This window comes from Girardinichthys multiradiatus, chromosome 20, assembly GCF_021462225.1.
Source record: "Girardinichthys multiradiatus isolate DD_20200921_A chromosome 20, DD_fGirMul_XY1, whole genome shotgun sequence".
NCBI lineage: Eukaryota > Metazoa > Chordata > Actinopteri > Cyprinodontiformes > Goodeidae > Girardinichthys > Girardinichthys multiradiatus.
This window is the reverse complement of record NC_061812.1, coordinates 44,956,926-44,966,202: the sequence shown is the minus strand read 5'-3', so window position 1 is coordinate 44,966,202 and position 9,277 is coordinate 44,956,926. Positions and strand designations below refer to the sequence as shown.

The following is a 9,277-nucleotide window of genomic DNA, read 5'->3' as shown; positions in this document are numbered from 1 at the left end:
CTGAATTCAATATAATTGATATGATAGACCAACAGAAAGTGTTTGTATTGTTTTTTGCTTGCTATTTACTTTGCTTAGTCCATAGATGGCATTGGAGCTCATGGGTGCAGAGGTGACAGGTGTTCCACATCTGCTGATTGCTAATGGGAGTATTTAAGCAGGAGGCTGCCAGCACTTCAGCGCCTGAGTGTTGGCCAACAGTGGTAACAGACACTCGCCAAACCTTAGCTTTGTGACTAACCATCGTGTATCCTCCTCCTCAGGTTGCTTTCAAGCCATGGCTCTGTTTCCAGTACAATTCCTGACTTCTGGATTAAGTGTTTTTCCTGACTCTTGGGTTAAGAACCTTCAGGATCAAGGTTCAAGCCTTCAGTTACCTTCTCTGGACAAACTTCTAGCTGGCAGCTTCCTGACTCCGCGATCAACCGATCCCAATCATAAGCAAACCTTGTTCACCCTCCAATGTGCTCTCATGCAAGTACCTCCACCCGGTGCTCCACACCTCCATCTCACCCACCACAGACTGTGTTTTATAGGACAGGACCAGAGAACCTCCTTCAAGGATTCAAAGACCAACTTATCTTGGATAACTTACCTCCTCAGTTATCTCTGGTCCTGTGCTCCCAGACTCCACATCTCTCTTTCCCGCTGGCGGGACAGTCATCTCTTCCTGTAAGCGACACATATTACTTTAATAACAATATTCATATCACAACTCTGGACTTTTCTGTTCTCCCCTTCTCTGTACAGTTGGTGATCTACTGGCCCTGGTTCTCTCGCCATAAATCGCTCCTGTGAAAATAAACCTCTTTAAATCTGTGAATTTCTTCTGAGTGTAATTCTGCATGTGGGTAAAATCCAAACCTAGAATCATGACAAATAGGATGTAAAATGGTTTGTGATTTTTGAGCAGTTTTACATTTAAAATCCAAAAATGTGTTAGGGCAAGGAGAGCTGTAATCAGAGAAGTAGCCTAAAGGGTTAGGGTCACTCTGAAAGAGCTGCAGAGATCCACAGCTCTGATAGGAGAATCTGTCGACAGGAGAACTATTTGTTGTGAACTCGACAAATCTGGTCCTAAAGCAAGAGAGGCAAGAAGAAAGCCATTGCTGAAAGAAAGCCATAAAAGAAGGTACTTTGGTCAGATAAGAACAAAATGTTCTGGCCTGCTTGTAAAGTGCTATGTTTCCCCATTGTAAAACATGGTCATGGCAGCATTATGCTGTGTGGATGTTTTTCTTCAGTAGGGGCAGGGTAGTTGGCGAGTATTGAAAGGGAGATGGCTGGAGCTACACTATATTGCCAAAAGAATTCACTCACCCATCCAAATAATTGAATTTAGGTGTTCCAATCACTTCCATGGTCACAAGTGTAAAACAATCAAACACCTAGGCATGCAGATTGTTTCTACAAACATTTGTGAAAAAATGGGTCACTCTTAGGAGCCCATGAATTCCAGCATGGTACTGTGATAGGATACCACCTGTGCAACAAGTCCAGTTGGGATTCCACCATCAACTGTCAGTAGTATTATAAGAAAGTGGAAACCATTGGGAATGACAGCAACTCAGTCACGTAAACTGAGGGAGTGGATGCTGATGCGTACTGTGCACAGAGGTTGCTGACTTTCTGCAGAGTCAGTCACTGCAGACCTCCAAACTTCATATGGCCTTCAAATTATCTGAAGAACAGTACTTGGAGAGCTTCATGGAATGGGTTTCCATAACTGAGCAGCTGCATCCAAGCCAAGCCATACATCACCAAGTGCAATGCAAAATGTTGGATGCAGTAGTGTCAAGCACGTCACTGGACTCTAGAGCAGTGGAGCTGTGTTTTCTGGAGAGATGAATCACGCTTCTCCATCTGGCAATCTGATGGACGAGTCTCGGTTTGGAGGTTGCAAGGAGAAGGTTACTTGTCTGACTGTATTGTGGTAAGTTTAAAGTTTTGTGGATGTGGGCTCGGCCCCTTATTTCCAGGGATAGGAACTCTGAATGCTTTAGCATACCAAGAAACATTGGACGGTCCCATGCTCGCAACCTTGTGGGAACAGTTTGGAAGTGACCACTTCTTCTTCCAACAAGGTAAATAAAAACATGGATGAGAGAATTTGGTGTGGATGAGCTTGACTGGCCTGCACAGAGTCCTGACCTGAACATTGTCGAAGCCGTCTCTGCTTCCCCGGGTCCGTTGATTTGGGTACAGGTTTCAAAAGAGTGAAATAAACACAAGTACAATCAGCTTATGTTCGCCTCTGCAGAGTGAGAGATAGACCCCAGCCAAAACCTGCGAGTCCAACTCTGGTGTCTCTCTGCTTACAGCTCGTTTTATTCAGTCTTAAGGGTGTGTTCAACATATACATATATCATGTCACTCATGTATATAGCATAACATTTCCTTATGCCCAAATAAGGAGTGCTTCTGGTTATTCTCTTCTAGCAAACTCATCCTCCCCTGTCTCCTGCCTTCCCTGTCCTCCATCCATTTACGACCTAGCCCTCTCTCTATGCCTTACTCCCTTGTCATTCACCAATTTATGACTTTGCACTTTCTATGCTTCTATGCTTTCTATGTTTTCACTCACCTATATCTGCACCTTCCAGTTACACACATAGATAGTTTATATTCTACAATCCCACTTTTGAACTCTTTAAAAAGAGTTCACAATCTAAAATTTCCTTTAACTAAGTACTTCTAAGAATAAGTAAAAATAAGTAAAAATATTACTGTACCACCTGTAAAAGAGAAAATCATTAAGAAAACATGCATCCATCTTAGTCTACGTCCATGAATTCACACTCTGAGTCGTCATCCTGGTAATAGTCAATTTGCAACAGTGGCATCGTTATCTTTGGATCCCTCTGCTCAATTGCAGAGGTGATGAGGTGCACCATCAGAGAACGAATGCATGGCACACAACAACATCCACAGGTCACCATTATAGATACAAATACTGAAATAGAAATCATCAAAGACATTATCAAACCCTTCCAGTGTCCAAATATGCCTGTCATCCACCCCTCCAGGGGATTATCAATTCCAGAATGTTCATGCATGGTGGCGGAGAGGATCTTAAGTCCCTCTAAAGCCTTTGACACCTTTTTCAGCTAACAACATATCCAATGCCATCCTATTTTGAACTGCCATGAGGGAGGTTGGGGCCAAATGTTCAGATAAACCTTCTACAGCGTCTCGAGTTAGATTGGCCAGACGCAAAACATTATAATGAATATAATTAATGCGGTCTACATTTTTGTTGGGCATTACTGGAAACAAGGCAGCTATAATAGGGATGTTTTCAAATCCAGCTAATATTTGGTCTGCAAGTTTATACTCATGTGGGACTCCTCACGGAACTCCAATTGCATCAATATAGGTGGGGGAACCCTGACTCAAGTCAAAAGTGGTTGAAGCGCTTCTTTTCATAATATGTCTTCTCCTCCTACGAGTGAGTGCCAGTGCCTTATCTTGTTGATATGTCACAGAAGTAATATTAGGACCAATTAAAATCAACGGGGCCTGCAATCTGACCATTGCACATACTCCTATGGTGTTATTTGGTATATTAGTGAGAAGTCTATATCCTCCACAGTAGTAATATAATCCTGATCGTGCCCAAAGTCCTATCACTTTTCCAGTCTGAGGGAATTTGTCCTACATTCACCTTTGGGGTGTTTGAGGTGAACTTGAAACAAGAATATGTCCCATTCAGCCTCTGGGAAGTGAATGGTCCTGTCTTGGTATTGTTTGAGATGGGTGGAAAGATGCTAGCTAGCGTGGTACAGTTGGTTGGGATGGCTTCTTTAGTTAGTTGTAACATGCAACTGTACCCCCAAGCATCTTCTGGATATAAAGGGGCTGGGTCAGTGGTTAAGTGTGGCCTTGCAGATGCACATGCAATGCAGTCAGACCTACTTTGTTCCTTTGCAGTTTGGGTCATCCATTGCAACCAAAGATTATTATCTGTGTAACCTGTCGCCATCTGTATTATTTCTAGAGGCTGCAGGGTGGAGAATCTACTTTCATCACCCCTTCTAGTTGGTCTTCTGGTTCTGGGACTGTAGAAGTGCTGGTGGCCTGTACCTGAGGGGTTGGTTTATTTAGATTGACATTGATTAGTACCTGGGGGTCGGTCCCTGTTACCTCTACCCCTAGAGTGAAATACATCACCTCATCCCACTTGTGAGAGATGCGATGCAAACCTTCTTGTAACGATTTTATGGACAAAAATAGTGGATTTTCACCCCCAAGTGTGTTATGCATCACCGCTCGTACCAGGCTGATTTGTTTGGCTTTTTCTCGATTCCATAAATTTATATATGTCAGGGTGGGTGTCCACCTACCCGTGTACCCCACTGCGTGACCCCAGTTTCCGCAAAGCTCGTTTCCCCCATATAAACTCATGGTCCTGCCTGCAGCGCATTGGATGGACACGTCGAGATTGGCACACAAATACACATTATACCCCAACCAGGCAGTCGGATTCTTCCCACACTTCATGACATCACACAGGTCAAACCGAAAAGTGGTAGTTGCTCCTAACGTGTAATTTAATTCTAATCCCCCATAACGCTTAAGGCATACGTCCTTGGATGGAGTTACCCTAGACCTTTTGGACACCTTCCCGGAGTGGTTTTCAGAACATGTCTGGAATGGAAGTTCACAAAAATACCATAAGATAAACGTAACAATGAATACTGAGAATAACACTCTACCTATAATAAAACTCCTAGAGAGTCTAGTTCCCTTACTTTGGGCACTCATTTTTTTTTTTTAACTTATGAAACTTAAAACATAAACATATACAGTTAAATCATAACCTGAAAAAAGATACAAAAAATAAAAATGTAATATAAAATATAAAATGTTCGCCGAACAGTGTCTTCTGGGGTGGGAGGGAAACTCTACCACTCCTAGTGAGAGGGAAACTCAATCACTTCTGCCTCTTATTTCGTCTTCAGCTCTCAGGGCAGACTGACCCTGGGCTAATTTATCTCACCCGGGGATTATTCTGCCTCTACTTGGGTGAGAGAAGTGAGATTATCTTTTCCTGTGAACTTGAGAAAGGGATCGTTGAGGTGGTTCTTCTCCTGCACACTGGCTCCAGTGATACCAAGTAGCGCCTTTGCCCTTCAGCCTGACTGCATGGGTTGTCCTTTCTGTGACCTGAAATGGACCGGTCCACCTTGGCTCTGACCACTTTCTTTTGATGACTTTCAGGAGGACCCACTCGGCTTCCGGTGTGGTGGTTCCAACCCTGGTCTCTGGTTCTGCTCGGATCTGTTTGGAGAAAGCTGTAACAAGACTGGAGAGATCTGTAATAATCACGATAAGACATAGATTGTTCACACTCAGTGAGAAACGATAACCTTGTTTGTGGGCCTGGAAATGGCCCACAGCTCATGTGGAGTTAAACCATGTTTCTGATTTACAGAACTCCGTACAGACATCAGAGCTAATGGCAAGGCAGTAACCAAATTCATTTTGGACTGTGCACAGATTTTAGCCAATTTGGTTTTAAGGGTTTGATTCATTCTCTCAACCTTCCCCTGTGACTGTGGATGGTACACAGTGCCAAATGAGTGTTTCAGTCCCAGAAATTTTTCCACTTCCTTGAGCTCCTCATTTTTGAAATGTGTTCCGTTGTCAGACCTTATTTTAGCTGGAAAACCGTGTCTAGGGATATAATGATTTATCAAACACTTCACCACAGATTTGCTGTCTTCCTTTTTTGTAGGCCACGCCTCCGGCCATCCAGTAAATGCATCCACACACACCAACAGATATCTGAACCCATTTACTCTCTCAGTCATGTCTGTATAATCAATGATAACCTCTTTTCCTCCTATTGGGTCTACTGGGAACTTTCCAGGTGCTGGCTTCAAGGTTGTTCTAACATTGAACTGCTTGCACATCTCACATGAATTAATCCAATGCACTGCCATTTGTTTCAAAAAAGGGTGCCACCAGTGTTCAAGATTTTTCAACATTTGCATTGTACCCACATGTCCTACTCCGTGTGCTTCTTCTAGGGCTACTTTGGTAAGACCTGGTGGCAAAATGTGATGTCCGTCTGGGCTTCTCCAGAGACCATTCTGATCCTCTAAGCCTCCTCGGGCCTTCCAAACTGATTTTTCCTCAGGAGAGGCCCCGTTTTGTAGTTTCATTACTTCTTCCAGGGTGGGTTCTGGTGTCCACCCTGCTTCTGAACACAGCATTATGTGCCTGGGCTGATATCCTGCACACTGTTTAGCAGCCTGGTCAGCTGCCTGATTACCTTGTGCTACTCTGGTGTTACTGCTGTCATGTCCTCTGCATTTAATGACGGCTACTGGAGTTTGGCTTTGCTAACCTTGTAGCCTTTTTTAGCCAAATGTGACAGGACAATTGCTGTTGCCTCTAAGCATTCATCCACAGTGGGTGTTGCGAGGAGAATGTCATCCACGTACTGAATCAGAGTGGTGTTTGGTGGTAATAGGCAATCTTGGAGAGAGTCTTTTAGAACCTGATTGAAGATTCCTGCAGAAAGCGCGAATCCCTGCGGCAAACAAGGGTATCTATACCTTTGAGATTTATAGGTAAATGCGAAAAATGTCCCTGCATTCCTCAGCTGATGGAAGGCAGAAAAATGCGTTGGACAGATCAATGCAGGTAAACCAGCAATGGTCAGGGTTAAGATTTGTCAGAGCCACATAGGGATTGGGCACGGGAACGGTAGGGGTGGCCAAAGCTGCATTTATGGCCCGTAAATCATGTGCCATACGCCATTTACCTGTCCCTTTTTTCTCCACTGGCAAAATGGGTGTGTTCCATGAAGAGGAACACACCTGAGTTCCAAAGGCCTTCCACCGTATCTTTAATGCCTAATTCTGCTGCTGGTTTGTGAGGGTATTGGGGCTTCCATATTGGTTGGTCGGTGGTTAACTGAAAGGTAATGGGGGAACATTTAATCGGGCCTACATCTGTGGGCCCCTCTGCCCAGAGGGTGGAGGGCATTTTTTCCACAATAGCAGCTGCCAACGGATGGTCTGTTTTTTCCCTACCATGGTGTCTGTCTAAGTGAACATGCTCCAGTGTGCCCACATCTGTGGAGTGGTTGAATATGCGATAAGTGTTCCCTGAGGGCGAATAAAAAAGGTTGGGGGTTGCCAAAGGCTGCCAATCCTGTACGTTCAGGGAGTGTTTTAACAAACCTCCAAGTTCACGTGCTTCATGACCTGGGTGCAGAGCCAAAGAGACATGAGGCACGCCATCAGACCACATCCTAAACCACACTTCCTGCTCTTCAGTCAAGTGAACCTCGGCCACCATTCCTTCTGGTGCTACATAAATGTCTGTGGTGGCAATGTCCCAGTGTGTACCCTCTAACTCGTCAGCAAAGCTTTCCTGGTAGCATTCACAATTATTTCTATCATAAAACAAGGTGACATGCGGGGGGTCAGGAGGAGGTACATAGGGCGCCAGAGTGGAGACCCAGGATTTCCACCGATGGAAAGCCGAGAGAATGACTCTGTGCGCGGTGGTTTCAGGTTGCAGCAAAACCCAGTATATGTCAGCCATTGAGTCCTACAGTGGCTGGAGGAGGTACTGACCATGTGAAAAAGAAGTGTTATTGCCACAAAATAACTGGATGCCATTGGGCAGGTAAACCTGCAGTCCATCAGTCCCGCATAAAATGGTTGCTCCCAGTTTTATTAACATGTCTCTACCCAGTAAATTTACTGCTGTGTCAGTGGAGACTAGATAACTGTGATTCAATGTCTGTCCACCAATTTCAGTCTTTAAATGACAGGACCTGTTTTGCCCCCGAGAACCCCATGACAGTTGTATTCCTGGTGGAGAGTTTGTTTAGAGGAGCCTGTTTGATGGTTGAACATGTGGCCCCAGTGTCCACCAGAAAAGGAAGGCTCTTTCCGGACACAGTCACAGACAGCAGGGGGTCCGCAGTCCCGCTGTCTTCTGGGGTCGGTGGGGACCTTCAGTGGTGCTCAGGCCAGAGGCTAGGCTCGTCCCAGTGAGGAGTTGTGGTCCGTGTGCACCGCGTGCTGGGCAACCTCTGCCTCTGTATGGACGGGCCATGGCGGGACCGTAACACCCATTCCCTCCGGGTGGACCATTCTTATGGGGGCAATCTCGGGCCCAATGTCCAGGCTCATTGCAGTAATAACACACATCAACATTACCCAGCCTCCTCTGTGGTCCTCTCTGGAATCCCCTTGCTCTTGGCCCTGCCCGTCCCCCAAAACGACCAGCATGTCCCTGATATGGGACCGGGGCCTGATGCCACTGTCCTGCTGTTTCTCTATTTCCAGGAAATGGAGGAGCCTGAGGGGGCTGAGACACTGCACCATCATACATAATTTTGGGTGTTTTACCCTCCTTTTTCTTTTCCCCGACCTTCTGTTTAGCTTCTGCTAATTGCATTTTCAGGAGCTGAGTTTGTAACGTTTTTAATTCACTCTCCTCATCTTGTTTTGCCTCTTTGAGTTTAGATAAATGATGCATCAAATGGCGATCCCATACTCCAGGCTCTGATCCAGGGAGGTCGGGATTATCCTCCATATTAGTTTTAACCTGCAAGGGTAACCCTCTTAAAATAGCATCCCGGAACCAGTCCCTTTGGGGACCTTCTCCGTCTGGATTAGTTCCTGTCTGTGTTTGCCACACAGATTTGCACTGATCTATATATTCTCTAGGATTTGTGTTTGCGTTCCACTCAAATTTTGGAATGGTACGTCCTCTGGTTACTGGATACATGTGTCTAAGAGCTATGCCTATAAGAGTGGAATATAAAGTAAATAGGACCCCATTTGGTGCTGCTGTTGTACCGGCAATAAGTTCTATGTCCCTACAGGTGTGTGGCTTCATGCATCGTCCAGCAATGGCCCTGTAATCACCTAGAGCTAACGTGGTGCCTGCTGTCAGGGAGTCTAGTGTCTGTAACCATATAGAGGCACCTTCTGAGATCGGGGGCAATTGATCACACAAAGTGGTAAGATCTCCCAGTGTGAATGGCTTGTATCTGTTTTCCCCAAATGGTTGTTGGAACAGTGGGCCCATATAAGAAGGTTTGGGCAGGGTTCGGGGTCTCATGTTATAGTCATGTCCAGCAGGGGGAGGAGTAGCCTCAGGTACTAGTGGCATTGGGTTTGAGGGAAATGACATAACTTCCTCATTTTCAATTGGTAACTGCTTCTGTACTGTAATGGGTGGTGCCTGCATAGCAGCATCACAATAAGTTACTGAAGTCAGTGGTTCTTCTTTTATCCATTTTCCT

At 45.2% G+C, this 9,277-nt stretch overlaps 1 long non-coding RNA gene across 1 annotated transcript; it reads left to right on the top strand.

Annotated features, from left to right (window-relative positions):
* Positions 1-218: 218 nt before the first annotated feature.
* LOC124856400 lies at positions 219-819 on the top strand. Its single transcript, XR_007035321.1, has 2 exons — positions 219-672; positions 751-819. It is a non-coding gene; the product is annotated as an uncharacterized LOC124856400 (long non-coding RNA).
* The last annotated feature ends 8,458 nt before the right edge of the window (positions 820-9,277 follow it).